This window comes from Lonchura striata, chromosome 5 (assembly GCF_050655825.1).
Source record: "Lonchura striata isolate lonStrDom1 chromosome 5, ASM5065582v1, whole genome shotgun sequence".
Classification (NCBI taxonomy): Eukaryota; Metazoa; Chordata; class Aves; order Passeriformes; family Estrildidae; genus Lonchura; species Lonchura striata.
Genome location: NC_140707.1, coordinates 54,084,649 through 54,106,236, shown reverse-complemented (window position 1 = coordinate 54,106,236; position 21,588 = coordinate 54,084,649). Strand labels below are relative to the sequence as shown.

Sequence of the window (21,588 nt, the reverse complement as noted above, 5' to 3'; positions counted from 1 at the left end):
AGTTTGCCACTAACTATGGGAAGATTCACATATGGGGTATTTCTTTTGCCTTTCCTGCTCAGCCAGCTTTGATGTAGTTGACTTTCTGAGAAGCAGCTGGCCGCATCACAAATTCCAGGTTGCTAGGATTCATTTTAAATAAAGAAATACTATTTTATCATTTTTATGTTTCTTCTGGGGAGGGTTGTTTGTTTGTTTTTAATAATACCAGCAGGTGGAATAAATAGATTAAATTTTGTATACTATCTCAAAGAATACCAAGCTACATCTCCTACCCCTCAGAGGCTGCTTTAACCTAATTTGTCTGTCTTGAAGACATGAATGCTTGCCATCAGCAGTCAATCTGCTGTATAATTTATGAAGGATGAAAACCTTGTCTGAACAAAGACTAAGAAAGCAAATATAGAGGTTGTTTTGAATGATGGTTCTTTTTGCAGTGCAGTCCCACACACATTTAGAATATCCAGCAGAGCAAGGCAACCCCTTCTGCTACAGAGATAAAATGAAAGTGTTGGAGGGAAAGTGAGAAATACGATATAGCTATGGCTTTACTTGTACAGTGCCAGTCTATATTTAAGCTATTTTATGTATGTATTGTCCAGTTCCCCAACTGTCTTTGCAAATGGGAATTCCTGTAGGCATCAGAGTGAACATGGAACAGAGGAGGTTGCAATGACAAAGTCACTGCTGACAGTTTGAACTACTCTGTGCAAGTGTAGATGAGCAAATGAATGCACAGAGAGTATTTGTGACAAAAAAACCCACAAGATAATTAAGCCAGCTTTATGGAGCAATGCAAGGACTGGGGTGAAATGGCAAAAGCAAATTAGGGTGCAAAGGTTAAGAAAAGAAGCTTAGGCTCACACTTGAGTATGGCCAGATGGGTGTGAAGAAATGACACAGTCTGAAAGAGAGCACAGTGAGAATGTTCTGTCTGCTCCGGAGCATCATTATTTGAATCACACTCCCACCCAGAGGCTTCACATTAATATCAGGGTCCCATTCTGCTACATATTACACAAAAACAGCAAAAGTCCAAAGTCATAATCACAGGAATAAGCAGAGAAAAAGCATCAGCACAGCAATGTGTAGGAAGCAGAGCTTGGATGCACACAGAGCAAAGTGAAAAGGTTTCATGCTGGAATGACTCTGAGTTTGCTACAAAGGATCATGAACCTCTCAACGAACGTGCAGCCCGGTGAGTTCCATGTACTTCCAGGTGCTGTAATGAATGTTTCACAGAGAGATAATTAACCCTCCTCACCCGAAAGCTCTGCAGTGCTAATGCTTTTCAGCACAATCTGTCCATGACACCATGGTAGAGTGCAGAGCCAGCTTTATTATTTCAGTTTGTTCTGCTCCTTTTTACTGCTACTGCTCTCTAAGGTTAATTGTACTCCCTGTGTTGATGCACAGTAATATCTATACATAGACCTCATTGTGTGGAGTCTTTCTTTTCTTTTTTCTTTTTTTCTCCTTTATAATCAATAAGAAGTTAAAATGCCATGCAGCTTTCTCAATAAAATGCCAGGAGTCATCCAATGAAGTGGGAAAGGTCAAGAGTAAAGGAGCAAACCCTTGACCCCTTCTGATTCAGCCCACTCTACTCTTGGGCTAGAAGAGGATTCAAAGTAGATGAAAGAAAAGACACAGGATTATCCAAATGCAAGTCTTTTCCTTGTGAAATGTGTATAGAAAATGACTGCAAATACCATGGCCCAGGTTCCTATACCTCAGTCTGCTTCCAAGATCCAGCTAAAGGCCTAGGCCATTTTTTCTTCAGACCACTAAGTTCATGTTCACTTCAGAGCTATTTGGGAGACCAGATCAGTGAAAGGCTCATCAGGGATTTGGAGATAAATCATTTTTGGGATGGGCTTCAACCAAAGTGACTGCATCCATACCAGGAGAAGCACACACACCTGATGTTTCTCTGTCCCAACTAATCTTGTAAACAGGGATATCTAGAGAAGCAGAAAGAACAAATGTAAATGTCTTCCTATTTCAGTAGCTAAATGAAACTCCAGTTTTGGGTTTAAAGTAGAGGCTCAGGTTCATCACATGCTAATGTAAGTATTCTGCTGGTTCAGCTATCTTTTCACATTGGACTCATGAATGGATTCATGATCACAGCATGAGATAAAGAGAACCTCTCAAGATTCAGGACCATCAGAGAGACTCAATCCTGAAGTCACCATGTCCACAGCGTCCCATAACCAATTGAGGGGAGGACAAATGTATGTGTTATATTGTCTTGTTAAATGAGAAGAGCTCTGTCTTAAACAGCAGCCTGTCCACATGGCTCCTCACAGCACTTGTTCCATATGGGGTCACCTTGTCTCAGACATGATATCCTACAAATCTGAAGCTCCAGCAGGTGTTTTACAGTCAGTTTCCAATTTTCTGTAGATCAGTTTCTCAGGAGTCCACAAACAAGCACAGAGATAACCAAGTTCATATGCCAGAGCACAAGTTCAAAAACATAAAGATTAGGACAGATGCACTTCAGCACTGAGACCACTTAGCCAATTAGGCCAGGAAAAACTATCTTTTTCATATTAGGTGCACTACAAGAAATTTATCCTAGTCTAATAAAACTGACATTAGAATCTGACGAAAGCCAAGTGTACTGATGTGGTGTGGTTCGAAGATAACCATTTAATACTGCTCACTTTTAGCAAGTACCTTTGAGTTACATTTTGTGAGTAAAAAGATTGCATTTGAATAGGGATCTGTAATATATTCATGGTAGTAAGCAGTGAAGAATTAAATCAGATTATTAATTTCATGCTGAAATTCACCTATGCTGAAAGTAAACAACCGCCTTTGCTCTCTTTTGGATGATCTTGGTTCTTCCCTTGCTTTGGAACAATTAATACTTAACTTGAACAAATCTCTGCTTGTTTGGAAGTTTAGATTTGAGTAACAGACCAAGACAGATGGTTTCTTTTTCTGTAAGCCATTGATTAATGGATTGTACTAAATGGTGTGACATGCCCTTTAAATGGAATTTACAAGTAATACATTGTATGGCAACTGCATTATTAATGATTTTGATACCTGGTATTTGTGTCTTCCTACTCTGAATTCTTCTTATTTATCCTGGTGAAGGTAGAGGGCAAAAGCTGGTTTCTTCCTGCTTGGTGGCTTTTGTTCTCACAGTCATATATATTCCTATATATTCACATTACATCTAGCCTGACAATTTTCCTAACTGCATGCAAGCCCAAGAAGGAAAAAAAATCTTATCTTACAAGAAAATTGCCAAAATCTCTAGTTAAATATAAAATATATCTATGTAAGAATTCAAAATGACTGGAGAGTTCAGTCATCATTATTAAAAGATGTTTACAGTCCTACATAAAAAACAAACAGAGATAATCAATCTTGATTTTTACTTGGGGATTTTTATTAGTTAAAACTTTCTCTGCTTATTTTTCCTGCCTTTGAGAGGCAGCCTGCAGTGCAGATGTGCTGTTTTGTTTACCAAGAAGTAGACTTATGTATGGAAGCCTGAAGTAAAAGGCAAAGGGAAATTAAAAAGCAATTAAACAAGAAGGAAAACTTAAACAGTATTGTTCAGTTCTTATTATTCAGTCTTTTTAGAAGGAGAGAATTTTGAACTCAGGGAAACAGAGGGATAATTCACAGAAAATAAAGACATTGCAGAAAAAAAGCATTTAGTCTTCACAGGCAAAGGTATCAGGGAGATGTGTACTTCAGACCCTGAGTTATTGGAAGAGAAAATATGGTATCAACCTGATGAATCAAAACACAATGAATCATAAGAATCTGGTTAACATGCTGAGCAAACTTCTAAGTAACTTCCAAAAGCACAAGTGGCACAATCTATTCATTAAGATGTTTTGCTGCTACCATTAAATCCAAGGACCTGACTGACAACACAGGCAATCACACCTAGTAGTTTTACAGAATACCAAATATCAGATATTGAAATCAGTCTTTGCTTAAAGAGGTCAGAATGATCCAAGGAATGACAGATTAGAGCTATCACCAGGCATATGTAGCAATATAAACATGATATGACAAGGACTGGAGGTAATTGAAAGTCAGAACTGCCACTTGGGAAAATTTGAAATTGTAAAAACAATTTTACCCATTTTGGAATGAACATTCTAGCTTCCAAAATAAGAGAATGGGAAGTAAAATCCATAAGCAATTGCCTGAAAAAAAAACCCCAAAATGTTCAGTGTTGCAATTTTCCAGGAAGTCTCAGACTCTCACTGGGACATAGTTTAAGTTCACCTCCATTTCCAATGCTGCTGGACCTAGGGAACAGACTGGGAACGAGGTGGGCACAAACTCTGGGAGGAGCATCCAGAGGGATGCTCAGGTATTTTTCAGGGAAGTCAGGTATTTTTCATGTTAATCTCTGCAGCAGGAATCTAGCAAGCCTGATCGCTTGAGCCAGTCTGAAGTGGTAAATTAGCTTCAGAATGGGAGATGCTTGAAGCTCAGTCTCTGGATGAGAAAGCCAGACAAGTTAAACCTTTTTTTTTTTTTTTTTTTTTTTTTTTTTTTAAATAAAATTCCCCTCCTACCATGCAAAAAAAAAAAAATTAAATTAGCTTTTTTTTTTTTTTTTTTTCCCCAGATTAAAATTGTCAGTGTTATGGAACAACAGATTGGTCCAACAGAGAAAGGAAGAGAAGTAATTACCATTGTGACAGGCAGGTGTAAAAGTGTGGGTGTACTCTCTGCTGGGCATGTCAATATACAAACTTAAACCCTATGTAATAATTGTATTGTTCTACCCTGTGCCGTGGTGTGACATACAAAATCTCAGTATTTCAAAAGACCACTATAAGAACAAATATTGAACAGGGCTGTAAAAGCTTTGAACAATGAAGAATAGATAGAATTCAATATTCATCAAAGTAATTTCAGGGACACTTGCTGCATTCCAAGAACAAATATTACTTACAAGCATTTAATTAATATAGGGAGAATTTTTCAAACTATTACTGTCTCAGAAAAACTCATCTACACTACATCTTTTAAAAATTAAACCAGAAAAGGGAGCTTTTTCTCCACCAGTTCTTTAGTCTCCAGGCAGTGTTTGAACAGTCCACTGAAGACACTGGAAACATTTTTGTGAACTCTGCAAATCTTCACATCTTGTGCAGCACTTTAAGCAAACAAGGATAAAGGAGAAGATGGTGTTTTAAGCCTAATAATCTTCTCAGGTGTTTTCATGCAGAAGTTGAATTTTCTTGAATCCATTTATTGAGTGGAATGTATTGAATTTCCTTAAACTAGAGATTATTTTGGCCTTTGTTTTTGCATCATTAAGCAAGTCTGTTTTTCTGTTTAACATTGGGGTTCACACTACTATCAATAGCATGGTACATGTCTTCCATGTTCCAGCTCAATGTCAAACTTCCTAGGATGCCAGCTGTACTTAGGTGCACAAAACTTCATCTCTCACCCATATATAAAGCTTCACAGTCAAAATGAAGTGTTACTAACAAAGTAACAATGTACATTGGAGGAAAGATTCCCATTATGAATGAAAGTTACTGGTTTTGTAGAATCCATAAAAAGAACTGGATAAAATAAGAACTCATCTGATACGTAAGGCCAGTCTATATAGAAACTGACTCAAAGTCCACTTCAAGTTTTAAAAATGGGTTATAAGCTGCTTTCCAAGTTATATTAATTGATTGCTTTTTACAATCTGTTTATTTAGGCCCCAATTAAAAAAAAAAAAAAGTGTCTTAGGAGTCTTTCAGTCCATTTGAAGGCAGTAAGTATCAGAAGTTTTTTTAAGAAAATAAATATGGTATTATGGAATTTTCACATCATTCATTAAAATACAACACAAATCACAGTTTCCAATCTAACAATGAAAAGAAATGGGAAAAAAAAAAGCCTTGAAAATAATCTAGATATCTGAACAAATTGCTAAGCAGGAATTCTGTAACATTTTATCCACTTATCTGCAGGTTTTTTTACAGTATGCCATTATTTCAAATGGAGTTCATTGACTTTTAAGTTAAAGATAAGTGGTGAAGTTCAAAACCCTTTATTTCTTTTTCAACTGAAGTAATGATACCAACTGAGAAACATGATAATTTTTTTTCCAAATGTATGCTATTTCCTTGTAACTCACAAGATTTTTGTAACAGAAATTAAACTGACAAAAAAAAAACATGGCAAAGAAATAAAGTAAATTTACTGATGGAATCACTTTCAGAAAATGTGTAATCAGGTGTATTTAATTAGTTTTTCAAAGATAACAGAGCAAAGAAATGTATTTCTTGCATTAGCCTACCCAGTCCTATGTTTCAAGCTACTGCCAAGGAGATGCTAATATGTTTCTATATTTAGTCTAGAGCTAGCAAATGCCCATGAAGAAAAAAGAAACAGTCTACTATATGAAAAGTTTTCTCATTTGCTTCTTAAAACAAAGTGAAGAGTCAAATTATTTTCTTCAGGAAGGTAACAAATTATTTTAATTCTCCTGATTTAACAGCATTGAAAATTGAACTTACATGCAAATAAAACAAAATTAACTATAGGTTTTCCTATAACAACTTGTTTCCATTCACATGTAAGTCACATTTTTGACACAAATTATTTCTTTCTGAATTGATTTTTTACATAGTGTCTAAAGTTTTTTTTTTTTTTCAAGGGACAATACTTGTAAAGGAGTGCAAATTTTCTGAAGCTCACCGTATGAAAAGACAAGAATATAAATTCTACAAAAATATATACATAAACTCACATATATACAGTCAAAATACAAAAATCAGAAGTTCATTGATGCTTCACTGAAGAAATAATGGTGCCTAAAATTCAAATTCCTGTCATTGGACCTTCTGTGGGCAAATACAATGTCCACAAAGCGGAAACCCCATCACCACATCTGTGATGAATGTGGTAGATGGCAACCACAGTTGTCATTGCCTCAATGATTGGTGGTGAAACACTTGCAGCATATCATGTATTCCCAGCACTATTCCCACTAAACAGGTAGCTGTTGTGTCATAGAGAGGCATGGCAGCATCCTGGTGGCAAGATCTAGTCTGTGAAGTGGCCATGGCAACTGAACTGCCTTTCCTACTCTCCCTCCTACCTTGCCAGAAAGCATTAGCAGAAAATTGTACTGCTAATTGTACTGCTGTTGTGCTTTTTCTTTGATAACAATGTCGATTTTAAAAGGATTTAAGCTTGAAGAGAAAGAAGTCAGAACCTTATATTATGAGATTGCAGAATGTTTCTTTCAGCATCTCTAGAAAGAAAAATTAGCTCTCTGGAATTAATACATTTTTGTGTACTTTTGGCAAAAAAAAATCAAACAAAACACACCAATCAAAGTGAGACAGAGACAGTAATCTTCTTTTTCATGGGTCATAATAAAAACATATTAAAAATGCATATATACATATACATGTGTGTGTTAAGATAATAAAAATAATATATATTTCATCCCCTTTGTGAATGGGAGAAAACTACGAGAAAGGAAAATGCAGGAATGAGATAACAGACAAAAAGATTAAAATTTATAACAAATGCAAACCTGATAATCCAAAATACACTGTCTCTGGACTGTAACAAGCTCTATATTTAAGAAATGCCTCATTGCATTTAAAACTCAAGCTGAGTCCCATCTACTTCAAGACCTGAGGCCAAAGATGTTTGGCCTTTCCTCCACTCCACCACAATGAACCCCTCATGGTGACAGCCCAGGCTCTGGCTTGTACTGACAGATAGCCAGCAAGTTCCTGCAGCACCATCACCGTACCAGCAGTGATGTGTCTGCAGTGCCAATTTACTGTAGGAATTGTGCTCTGACCAACCAGTCCAGAGCATTGTCTAGCCTTGTCAAAATACCTGCTATTCCCAGCGGTGTCTGTGACCTTTTGGTGGGGTGAAAATGGCCCCAAAGTGCTTACAAAGACAGGCTGTCTCCCTCCTTCAACTTTGAAAAGGAGTGCTCTCCATTTCCTCAGGAAGCAGAAGGTCAGGAAATATCTACATTTAAATGGAAATAGTGCTAACACAAGGAGCTCATAATTAGGGATTATTATCCAGCAATATGGAATGACTGATGCAGAGTTGAATCTAATGACTTTAGAGATTATTAGGTCATTTTGTCACCAGTTATTTACTCTGTCTATAGACACCACTGCAAAGCTCTGCATGATGCCTGATGGGTAGGAAAGAGAGTATAAATTGTGACTCTGTAATGCACTCTGATATAACTGAGCACATGGGAGATAAATGTTGAAACCAAAGAGAAAACTTGGCATTTGTTTAGGTAAGCAAGCTGCAGCAAAACTGAGAATGGGTTTGACTGTCTTTCAGGAATTTCTGCATCAGACTTGAGTGCCACATCTGAAACCTGTTAGGTTTGAATTGAATTTACTGTTTTCAAAAGTCATAAGAACTCTTTTTTCCATTCATTTTTTTTTATTTGAAGCAAAGTTCAGAAAATGCTTGGAGACAAAAATGTGTAAGCAAAACCACAAGAAAGATTTCTAGGTGAAAATGTCTGAATATACCTAAATGAGGTGGTAAAGACTAACACACCTGTCTTTTGACCTGATTCGATACAGAACAGGTGAATCTACTTGTACTTTTAAAGGCAACAAGCTTTAATTACCTATTTAATCTAATTATGTTCTCACATGCTTCCCTCAATGCAGGGGGAAAAAATCCTACCTCTCTAAGTTCATTGCTGAACCAAATATTCAATAATGACCTTTGAGTCGTTGGTAATGAGTTCTGAGTGAATGTTGAGTCAGCAGAGCTGCTGGGACTCCTGGGCCTGCTTTGTAATCAAGGCAAAAACAAGCAAAAATGAGCTCTTCTCCCTTCAGAGCTGGGGATATCTCACCAGTCTCGCCTATGAACTCTTCATCGCATAAGATGTGCAACACACCCCCAGTTGCTTTATTCCCTGAGCTCAGGCAGGTACATGAGCTGGACACCTTCATCACTCCAGTAATGAGGAAATAATCAGAGGAGATGATGCCCTGGAGGGCAGCCCCCTGAGGGAGAAGGAAAGAAGCAGAGAGGTATCAGGAGGCCATGCCTGGTGCCATCTGTCATTATTGGAGCTCCCTCATGGAAGACAACCCTGTAACAGAACCCTACTAATTTCTTTGTAAAGTATCTTATTAGTCCCTCCCTTCCCAAGTTGCCTCTCTATTAAAATGTGATAAATTAATTCTGCCATTCCCAGTTCCATCCTGTCCCCTTACTGAAATGTAGATGAGTCATGCTGGCCAGGACTCAAGACAGATAATTATACAGGGGCCAGGGAAAGTATTTCGTTTGCTGACTGCTGAGCTGCCCTATCAGTAGTGGAGATGGGATCTCTCATCCCTCCCTTTGCTCCAGGAAACTCCAGACAGAGAATAAGAGGGTATGGAAAATGAATATTCCCTCTTGAAAATATTCTATACACAGGCTCTGCATAGCATGCTATTGTAACATACATCTGACTGGCCAGGATCAGTGAACTTGAGGGGTTTGATACTGGACCAGATTTCAGTGCCGTGCAGGTCTTCCCTGTTCAGTTCCCAGCTGGGGTCATGCAGTCACCCCTGGGTGCAGGACAGTGTCTGTGAGTGCTATCCAGAGATGTACCCACTGGTATGAGTGCCCCCTTTGCCTCTCCTGGGGGTGCCTGCCTGTGCCAGCTGTGCAGAAAGGAGATGCTGCAGTTAGTGACTGCTTCTGAGAGGAAAACATCCCCCCACTCTGTGTGCGGCGTTTCTGACTTCCATCACACCCACTCACACACAGGCACTCTGCTGACTTCCACTGGGCATTTCATTTCTGGCAGGCAGTTTATGGGTCATAGTGAATCTGAGAATTTGACTGATTTTTCTTTTAGCACATTGCCCTCTTAAACACTGACAGGATCTCAGAGCCCCTGCTACTTTTCACAGCCAGCTAAGTGATGCACTGATGTCTCGCCAGCTACATTTGAATTCAGTTTTTTGCAAGACGGAAGCGTCTCTTAGATGTGCTGGATTTTAGTTGCATAAGGAAAGAAAAGCAAAAAACTAGCAGTAATTTGAGGGAAAAAAACTACCTTATTTTATCCACCCTACCCTTCATTAGCAAAAATAAAACAACCTTCTTCATTACCATGATCACTGTCCTCTTTTTTTTTTTTTTCAGAACAAGGAATAACTTACACTAGAGCTAAAAGAGAAATTATTTTATTTTTATTGTTTAAATTTATATGTTATGCTTCATTTACATCAGAACAACAGCCACCCTAAGGAAAGGCCTCATATTTCCCACTGCTCTGCTGTGTAATAGTGGAGAGAAAATTAAATTAACAACAAATGTTGTATATGCTTGAATAATGTCCATTTTCCATATCTTCCATACTTTAAACGTTGCCCTTAAACAGAAGCAGAGTCATTCCCTACACGTATGCTGCCTGTAGCAGGCAGGGCGACTATCAAGTGTTATGCAGAATACCCAGAAAGAGTCCCCCAGAGTGGAGGCTGCCCAAGAAACCTGGGCTTGTAGGAACTCTCTGGTAAAAATAACACTGAAATGTACAGCCAAGTAACTGAAAAAAAAATTATAAGAAATTAAAAAAACCAAATTGACAATAGTACAGATTGTACTACAGGAGGAGTATCCCCTTCTGTAATTTACCTGACAGGTAAAATTCTTTTTTACCTGTCCTAAAGTGTATTTTTTTCTTTTTCTTTTCTTTTTTTTTTAATATATTCTTTCATATACAAAGTGTTTTCAGGCTAACAGTGCATTAAACAAGAAGATCAGCATGGATCAGCACACAGCAGAGGCAATGTCTCTGTGAGAGTGCATGGTTCAGGTGGATGATTCACCGTGTAACAGAAAGAAGCAGGAAGAAGAAATTGTGAGGGCAAATATCTGTGACCCTCTCAAAGATGTCTCTCCATCTCTCTGTCCATCTTAATCCCTGCATTTACCATCCAGGCAACTGCTTTGGTGAGCAGAGATTAATTCTGCAGCCTGCAGAGAATAACTGTACAGCTTGCCCAAGAACCTGTGGGGGCCAAGCTCTTCCAAATATCCATCTTTCCCACATCACAGCCAAACTGGCTGTTTGCTGGGTGGCTGAACCAAGGTCACGGCACAGTGACCTCACTGTTGCCATCTGTAGAAGCAAAGACATGGCTAGTGAATCCCAGGGAATGCAAGATGCTGAATCAATGTCTTCATGTCTGAGCAAATATAAAATACACAGTTGTGTAAATGAAGTGCAAAACTGATAACAGAAAGGACATCATCCATTCATAAAAAGAAGGGGAAAGAGATATCAGATGGGAGGAGACTGCAGCCACTAAGACAGTTCATCTGATTTAGAGCCCTGAAGTTTGCCCTTAAAATGAGCACAATAGAGACAAATTGTTCCATGGTTTACAAATTATTAACCTCTGGTATTCAGATTCAAAGTAGAAGCCATACCTGGCAGTGGTCTGGTCAAGTAAAGATTTGAACACAGTTTCTACACTCTTCCAAGATAATATCCTAATCACTGGCTTTATCTCCATCTCCAAATCCATTCTAGATGGTGTGAAATAGCCACTGGAGTGTAAAAATGAAATCGCATTGTTTCAGTTTGCTAATTTTCCAGCTGCTGAGCTATCCATATTTTTGGGGGGGGGTTCTTCCATATTGACTTTATAGAATATTATACAATAAGGCTTGTCAATGAGTACCTGCAGCATTCATTCATCTTTTTGTGTATTTGCATGCTCTACACCAAGTATCACGTGCTCACATTTATCAGTAGAGTGTGAGGAAAGTGGGAGGTGATTCATTATTGCAAGGTATTCTCTAATTTTCACAAAGGTTGAATTTTAAAAGGGGCGATGGACAGAGGTGTTAAAAGGGTGCTGGCTTCTAAGTGCATGTGGGAAGTTTGCAACAAAGACTTGCTTTTTGATCTCTTTTTGAAATCTCTTTTCCTTTTTAAATAAAAGCAAAACCATGCTATGAATACAGATAAGTGCTGTGTGAATTTTCAGTACACTGCTGCCTCTCTAAAACCTCTACAGATTAAACTTCCAGACCTGTAATTTTAGATTCTCTCCATATATTAACATTCCTAGGTGTATGGCGTGACCCACTACTCATGGTTTCATTTAATGATTTCACTCTATATCCTTATTAAAATGTTTTGCCTAAACAACATGTATACACAGCAAACTATAGACAGTTTCGTCTGTCTCAGGAGGGTGAAAAGCCAAGAAAATTATGACAGACTATAACTCATTACATACAGAGAGGCTGAATATTTTGAATCAGATTGCTCAGACACATTTGCCAACCCCTTTATTCAGAAGATAACCCTTTGCATTACATTTGGGCTGTACATTTTGCTTTTAGCATTAGCTGCACAGAAAATATAATTGAAGAGCTGTAAAACTAAATATTTTTTAATGAAGCTTTTATGATAAATTAGACCTAAGTATTTTAACATTTTTTTCTCCACATACTACGTGGTCAAGAATGTGTGCACCCTGCATCCATTCAGCTCTCTCTCCTGTCCTGTGCAAGAGACCTGTGGGGCTGAGGTAGCATAAAGGGGCTGTATGAAACACCCATGAGCAGAAAATTCTCCTGTTCATAGGAAACGGCCTTTCAGTCCCAGCAATTGCAAGCTGACTCTTGCCTTGTGCCTCTTCCCTGGCCTGTGAAAGGTGATATCTCAGGGCCAGTGGCTGTGACAGAGAGGAGTTACACTATGCATGTTTGATGGCACAGAGGCTATTAAAGGATGTCAACCAAGCCCTGGAATTAGAGTAGCACAAGTGAACACCGTTTGAATTTGGGCTGGCTCTGCTCATAAAGGAAACGTAAATGAATTTATCAAAAATGGCACTAAGATTACAGAGGGTGGGTGATGTCAGCATTCCTTGATGTGTTAAAGGAAATATTTCTCTTTCCATTTTCTAGCCATCAATATTTATAAGGAATTTCATTTTTATCCTAAGATATTGTGACCAATATAATTACATCACTTCTGTTCTCCCTCCATCTCGCCCTACATTTTCATGGAATAAGCTACTCTCAGGTGGGGATGAGAACAGAGATCAGACAGAGAATAAAAGCACAGTTGTTTAATAAAAACAACTATGCTGTGCTATGCTGTGTTCTGTAAACATGTGTATAGTCAAGAATTACTAGAAATTAAGCACACATCCCTCAGGAAAAAAAAAAAGCATTACATATGCATATGTTGGTACATTTATATGTGTGTGTATATATATACACACACGTGTGCGTGTGTGTCCGTTTATACTGCAAACAAACAACTACAATTTGCACTAATCACAGACATTTCAGGTAGCAGTCCAATCTGTGGCCAGCCCCACCTGGACAGGCTTCAGGTATTGCCACCTTGAGAAATTACCACTGCTACAACAGTAACATATTTTTCCAATTAATTTCAAGGAGGAAATGAGACATTTTTCTTTGTTAATGCCTCTCTCTCTTCCTCTGCTTGCCCATCCATTTCATGCTTCCTGATAGTGCTCAGGAGGCTGTCAGATTCCCTCCAGCACACTTCCTGCTTCCACCCAGCAGGAATGAACTGTTAGCGCTTTGTTTGAAATGATTCCTGAGAAGTCTGATTCCTCTCACCAAAATGTGAATAATTGTAGCATTTGACTCTTGGCTTCCTCCTCAGGGATCCTCCTGAGTTAAATAGTTATTGAATTTATCCTAGTAGAGATTGCCAAAGAAAACTTTATTTGAAGGACAGTGGGGGGAACAAACTGTTTGCTGAACTGAAAAAAGTTTGAAATACTATAAAGGGAGAGAAAAAGTCCCATAATGGAAGGTGGAAATCTAGGACAGACAAATCAGGCCATAAAATGTAAGATCAACACAGCAGTGGGAAGCAGGAAAGCATATCCTGGGCCAAACATACCAATGGAGACTATTACACACACTGACCTCAGATGTCATATACAACATGCATCTGCAAACCACCTCATACTCCAGAGTCCCACATTACACCAAGCTCAGCAAGTCCATGCTGGAAATTAAGAGGCCTGTGTCAACAACAGTTAAGTGCTCAGTATATGAATCTAAGATACAGACATCTGCAAACCCATGTATCCAGTCTCTCATTTCTAAACTAAGGCCACTGCTTTACTTATTTTAAACACCAAGAATGTAGCTCTAAGTAAGGAATAAGTGATCATCCTTCTCAACACATCTGTTTAGCGTATGCCTTTTAATTGCACAACATCCAGTCCAGTGAAAAGACAAAAAAGTATGGCAGGAACAACACAGCTCTAAGAAAGGGAGCTTAACTCTCTTTGGACCCCACGCCATGAAGTACTAACAAGGCTCCTTGAATAACAGTAACTGTTATTCAAGTGAAATGCTAATGAGCTCATCCAAGACAGATGGCTTCAAACTTCCCAGTCACTTTCAAGTGCAAGGCTCAGATGTGATTTTCAGCCTTCTGGTTTCCATCTGAAAAAGATGAGCATAAGAACTTGAAAGAAAGTTGCTTTCCAGGTGTTCTAGCAACAGTCATCCGTAAAAGGTGTCAGAGCAAAAGCCTGCTCTCTGTTCTAGTTTTAGCTTAGCTGTGGAATTGGTAGGTGGCCCCCTACGTGTAGTAGTGTCACACTTTGGCTTGCACATAAACTCTGTCACCTGCCAATAGTAATGACATAATGGCAAAAGCCTAACAGAGGATCCCTCACAACTGAAATATCCTGTTCTGATTTACTCTATTCTATTCTATTTTTTTTTTCTTCCCCCAAGTGAGCTGGGCAAACGATGGGAGATAACATACAGTCCTGCTGCTACAAGGCACTGGGAAGCATGAGACTTTCAGGTTTATCTCAGCATCCCATCTTTTCCAGGTGTTTCCCCACAACCATAAAATGTGCATTTATGCAACGCTATATAAGATTTTTCTTATATACAAGAAAAATATTTTTCTTTTTATATGATTTTTCTCTGCTTATGCAGAAATACTGTGATTCTGATACATGTTACCATGTTAGCCACAAAAGGCACTTACTAAGCTGTTTCAGATTTGCTTCACCTCAGAATCTGAACAGCTCACAAACTGCTTGAAGCACATAACCTCACAATATTTCTGGTGATGTAAAGAAATGTCACTCTGGAACTTAGCCTAAGAGGAAAACAATGCAGCATCAGACACAAGCCCTGTCACCTGCCCCATAGTACATACTAGAACATCAGAGCCCATCTGCAGGCATTCACAAGAATCCTAACAGCTACTGTCTCCATTGGCAGACAGATGTTTTTAGTGGTGAGAACCAAGGATGTGTTCTGGTCACCAGGAGAGCATGCTTCTCTCTCGTGGCTTTTCAGAGTTCCAGACCTGGGCCCATAACTTCAAAATAATATAAACTCCTTTACACCCACAAGTCATTTTCCTCAGTCACGAGGAACTATTGATGGCACAGCAAAAATCTCTGCAGACAAAGACTCCCATTTTCCCATGAATTTTCTGCCCCAGCCTACACAGCTCATGAGAATTCACAGATTCCCTGAGAGGCAACAGAGAAAGCATGGTGGGGAGACCCACCCTTGCTGACAGAATTCCTGTGCAGTTTAACTCACCATAAGACACAGGGAGGGCAATGGAGGATCAGTAGATGTGTGCTAGTGCTACTAGCCTGGGGGTACCTTGTGTCTTCACTCAAGTTTAACTAGATAGTAGGATTGCCAAATTGTCATCAAAGTGAAAACAGTGGCAAACATTGTAAGTGCTGATGAACTTTCTTGTCATGCTTACCTGTGAGCCCTACCTCATTTTTCTGCATTCCATTCTTCTGTTCATATTGTGTAGGCCTTGGAAAACCTACTCTATTGACAAAAGTCAGGATTTTCACTAGTGCATTTCCCTTTCTCAAAGAGAAAGGGAAGTATTAACACTTACACTGAGACTGAGTATGTGAAGCTTTACAGTCAAGGCCACAGAACATGATATCTCTTAGTGCTTTTTTGGAGTTATTTCTTATCTTTATACTGAATTGTAACCAGGGTGCAGATAACTAAAGAGCAGGACATTATAAGCAAACAAGTTCACAGTTATGCCACAGTTTGTGGCATATTCTGTCAATGTTTTAAAGGTTTATCCTAGGATCTCAAGGGATCTCTACAAAGAGTTCTATTTGTGTGTGGGAAACACTTGTGACAATGGTCAGAAAATTGAGGTCTTACTAAGGGAGGGAAGGGAGGTAGGGAAATACTAGAACAGATTTTTATGGATAACAAAATCAAGATCAGGATTATACATGCTTTCAGAATGATTTCCTTCCATATGAATGAAAATACCACTGATAACCAGGTGCTTTCCACAAAATAGCCTCCCACATTATCCCTTACAATTTGGATTTTCCCTGCCATGTTCATCTGTGAGAATGAATGAGAGTGCCAAGGTGTGCAGAGGAAAGGAGATGGGTCTAGCCTGTGTTCATGGTGAGTTTAGAAAAACCACATGCTAAGGATCACTCTCTCACATCCCAAATATCCATTAATATGAATAAGGAAACCTGAACTGGAGACCTCCTGAGCAAGAGTGAAAATAGAAGAAAAGAGAGGCCATAACTGCTGTCCCCCTAAACCACAGCATTCTTATGCTGATCAATAGCAAATAAGGAGTGCTTTTTTAGCAATGGACATTCAAAACCAGTCCCTATTCTATCTCAGGGCAATCATAACTATACACAAATTTATAAGAGCAGTCATGCTACCTCAGATGAAAGGTCACTCTCTGCTAATACCTAGGGAGTAGAATGCAGCAAATGTGATTTCCTCAGTGCCTCTTGCAAGCTTTTTGTAATGTGAGACTGAGAGACCTCTGAAGCCAAATAGCATTTTTGTGAATACAACGATTCTCAATGGATTCCTCTTGTAAGAACTTATCCTATCTTATCTCAAACACATACAAACTTTCAGCCTGTGGCAAGGAGCTTTGTTCTCCAAGGATTTCAGACTCAACTCTGATCTGACACAGTTTTGTCATCTTGGCTTGGAGTTCTCAGGAAATCAGCTCTGGAAAATGCTGTGAGAAAGTCTTCAGAAAAGAGACCTTAAAGATAAGAATGGGAAAATTACAAATTACCCCTGGGCCAGGGACAGCAGGTAGCTCAGAGATTCAAGTAAAAAAATACCAAAGTGGAAAGGCATAGAATCCTAAAGGAAAAAATCAGGAAAATGGCACCTCCTCATCATAGAGGATTAGCTTGAGGGAGCAGCAGAAGTTAATCCTTCCCCTCCTGACCCATGCCTGCTTTGTCAGGAAAGACTCTTAGGCTACTTTATCAGGTGGTGAGCCTGTCAGCATTTGGCCTTGTACTTTTCTAAATTCTCTCTCTCTCAGTGTGTTATCTAATAAATATTTACTTTATACTTTTAAGTCTGCTTGCAGAGTCTTTTGGCAGACAACTAAGGTCCCAAAATCAAGTATTTCAATGAGGGAGGTTTGCAGTGTTCAAAGTATACGCAAGGCATTCAGAGCTACATGCAGCACATTAGCAAATGACTGTGCATGACCCAGGCTTTAGCACATGAGACTTCAAAATGAATAAAGCCAGTATGTCTTTCAAAGCCACAATTTTTATCCAGTATTTTTTGTTTGTTTGTTTTTACAGACACTGAGCACAAATAAGAGTTATATTCTTGGGCCACTACCATGCCTGACAAGAGGGCTGAACAATACATACAGATTTTAAGGTCAAACTCTATTTGTGGGGAACCAATACCATTATGGAAGCAGTACAGTACAGTGAGAATGAACACTACTTTCTCAAGGAAATAAAATAGTTGTAAGACACAGGGAGCCTCTAATATACCCACATCATCAGATGGAAATATCTCAGTCATTTGGGATAAAACAGCAGTGTCAGAGGATCAGTGTTTCCTACTCTGACAATAGATGCTTTGCCTTTTACATAGCAGCAGGAAATAATCATCTGTCTTGAACACATTAATGCCTTAGTCCCTTGTCATTATCCCTTGACTCACAGAAACATTAGAGTTTGCTTTCATGGTGAAAGTTCTAGTAATTTGTCTGTAGGAGAGAGATCCATATGGGCCGTGATGGCAGAGAGGGGAAGACACTGTTTCAATGTCAGCAGGAGAATTAGTTATGTATGCCTCATGAATGTGGCAAATGTTGCCATAAAAGTATCTTCCAGTTAATAATTAATTTTCTAAACATAAACATGTTCTCATCTCACACAAGAAAATGCACCACTCACTGAAGAGTTCACGCTGAGAAATTTCCCCTTTATCCCTCTTGTACATCTTGTCTACCCAAAGTCTTATGTAGCAGTGAACTTTAAACAAATATACATGTGCTGCAGATATCACCCTGTTCAGGAAGGATCTCAACCAGCTCTTAGCCATGGAGGGCATGTGCCATGTAAGATAGGCATAAAAACATTTGTCAATTCATGATCATATCTGCCAGTTTTCTTTTAATGTAATTGTCCAAAATATTGTCTTGAAGACACCCCCAGATAATCACTGTGTATAGTCAAGAGAGAAAACCCACAGAAACATTGAATGTTAGCCTCTCCACAAGCTTGAATTTTTTTTTTTTTTACTGTCAGTAAGTGTTATAAGTAATTCCAGCAATAAAAAAAAGAAAATCAACATTGTATTTAACAAGCTTTTGCCTTGTACAAAAGTACAGGACTGTAGATACTGTGCATGGAGATATATGAGACAAGGCATCTGCCTGCAAGCTCATGGCATCCCACCTGGGGTTTCTGGTTTTGATGGAAAGTAATGATAGTTTGGCAGCTTTGGACAAGTATTTAAGTGTTCTTGTAATTGTCTCACAACCCTCCAGTCAATCTGCTACAAATGTGTGTCTGGAACAGCAGAGTCCCAGAGCTAAAGCAGCAGGGTTGATGTTAAGTCAAAATTGACTTTCACAGCTTCTGGCTATAGTGACCCTCATTTTTCCAGCCAAGACTCAATACCCTACCAATAAAAATTACTAAAATTTATCTTCAAACTTCTAATACAAACAGAGGAGAAAATGCCAAGAGAATAAACCCTAGGATCATTAAAGCACAGAAGAACATCCTTGACACACTCCATGTGCTTCAGGCTAGTGATCTTGTGGTGGTTTTAACCCAGCTGGGAAGTAAGTCCCAGGTAAGACACTCCCTCCCCCTCCACCCCTCTCTGGTGAGAGGGACAAAGGCAGAGACTATAGATTGACATAAAACATTACTGAAAGCAAAGAGCAATGGAGAACAAGGAAGACACAGCTACAGCAACAATACTAATAACGAAAGCTGTAGAAGCTTGTGCACCAGTTGTAGAAGCTAGCCCTGAAGAGTACAGCTGAGCCTCTATGATGGTAATAATAAGCTCATACCAAGGCAGGATGTCTCTCCAGAACTGCTTTATTCGTCGAGGGCTGGGTGTCAGCACGGATCTGTGACACATCCACTCAGCAAGGGAGCAGGCTTAGAGAGCCCCGAGCAAGGGGCAGGGTAGGGTTTATAACAGGTGCAGAGTAGGAGGGGCAGGATATAAAGGATCCAATGGGAACAGGGTTTGGGGGAGGAGTTAGGATGGGGTGATAGGGTTACAACAAATGAGGATGAGGGAAGGGGGCAGTAACTGGGGAAGAACCAATTACAATCAGAGAACTTAAGAACCTTCTAGAACAGAGGGTAAGTACAAAGGGTGATTGACATAGAACTAAAGGTGGGTATAACAGATGATTATATAACTCGGGGGTGTGGTAGGTTTGATGGACATCCTGGGAGGTGGGAATTTACACCACAGCCTCCTCCCATGGCATGTCAGGGGGAGCTCCTCCCAAGTCCCCTACCACAGAAAGCGTGCAAAAGAAAAGGTGCTTTACACACAAAAGGTGTTCATCACCTCAGCTTAGTTCTGCCGGGCCACTGAGATAAAAACAAGGTGGCAATGTTCCTGCAACTCAGCAGTGGTGTGCAGTTATTCCTGAGACAAGGACAAGACAGCAGATGCTCAGCATAGCTAGTGTGATATGGTCTCCTGAGACAAAGTGAAGATGGTGAGTGCTCTCCACGGTTGGCATTCCCCAACCCCAGGCCTAAGACAATGAAAAAAAGATGGATAAACCCCCAAAAGGCCAGATGACTAGGTTGTATCTCTCACTTTCCAGACCACTGGGCTTGGCTGTGATCAGTACTCAGCTTGGCTTGGCTCCTTTCTGCTGGGCTTGGGCTGGCTGGCTCCCAACACAATACCAATGATCATCTTAGAAGTAGTCTTTCTCGAATTCCTGAATGGCAGGAAGCAGTGTGACCCTGCTTTGACTGGGGCTGCATTTAACAGGCTCTCTATCCCAGTATTTTCTAATATACTCATCACTGTGACACGGAGCACATTTTTTGCTTCCTCCATTGTTGTGCAGGGGATACATTCCTGATGACATTTATGGTTTTACACAGTGGAGTGGAATAAACAGGCACATTATTAAACACATCCCATTCAAGATGCAAGGAGAGGAAATCTGTCTCCAACAGCATTCAGCTTTCTGGGGATTCTTTTATTTCTTCCAAACCTAAGCTGAAGCACAAGCAGCTACTTGAGGCCTGTAATGCAAATGGTTTACACATAATGACCCAGTCTCTTCCTTTTCAATTTTAGGACCCTGTGCAGGTGCCAGTGAATGCTGTTTCCCACCTCTTTTGGCATAGTGTGGGATTACAAGTCATAACTTTCTCAATTCCAGTCTAAACTGTCTTGTAGGTTGTTGGCAACAGAAATAAGAATCCTAGAGCTCTTGAAATAATTTCTCACAATGTCAAAGGAATGTTAAGAGACAGAAATAGTATTGGAGTATTCTTTTCCAGCTGTGCTGGAAGCCTATATATTCTCTTGATGCATTAACAATGGAACATGAGGATACTAAAGAAATCCATGAATCACAATTGTCAAAATGAAGCTGCTTTTAGGCAATGAAATGGAAGATCACAAAAAGCAGCCAGACTAGTTAGGACAAAGGAAAATGTACTCAAAATGTTTTCCCAAACCAACTGGGCTACACAAAGGGCTGTAGCAGGTTAGCAGACACTAGGAACAGGGAAGGTGCATTAGGGCTGCCAGCACAGCATGGCCACCTTGGCCCCAGCAGGATTGCTGTCTACACAAGATTCCCTAGGACACGTGAAAGCCCTGTTTTAAGTGGGGAAAGCAATGGGTCTGCTGTAGTAGCTTTCTTTGGGGAAATTTTTTCACAATCCCTGTAAATCTTGCCATTAAAGACTGCTTTCTGACCAGCACAGCAACTTTTCACTGGCCTTGATCTTCACACACACAAGTAAGTTCATTTTGCCTTTTTTCATTCTTGTCTTATACAAATCACTGCAAAAATAAGCAGAGGTTGTAAAATTCTTATAGGAAGGGGGTTGAAGTTGGCATTTTTGGTCTCTTTAATCCCACCAAAAATGAGAAATTGTGTCTTTTTCACCACCCTCCCTCCAATATCTTTGCTTTTAAGGTCCATAAAAGCTGTCACATTTTATTCTCATTTTCTGAGTGAAGTCACTGTCATCAGCCTTTTACTTCTTTATCCCATTATTACCTGCA

General features: G+C 39.5%; 1 long non-coding RNA gene across 5 annotated transcripts in view; it reads right to left on the bottom strand.

Annotated features, from left to right (window-relative positions):
- Positions 1-20,271, bottom strand: part of LOC146767378 (uncharacterized) — a 57,169-nt gene extending 36,898 nt beyond the window's left edge. For all 5 annotated transcript variants that reach the window (XR_014955710.1, XR_014955711.1, XR_014955713.1 and 2 more), the window contains exon 1: positions 19,379-20,271. This is a non-coding gene — a long non-coding RNA (uncharacterized LOC146767378). The remainder of the gene's footprint in view (positions 1-19,378) is intronic.
- Between the last annotated feature and the right edge of the window lie 1,317 nt (positions 20,272-21,588).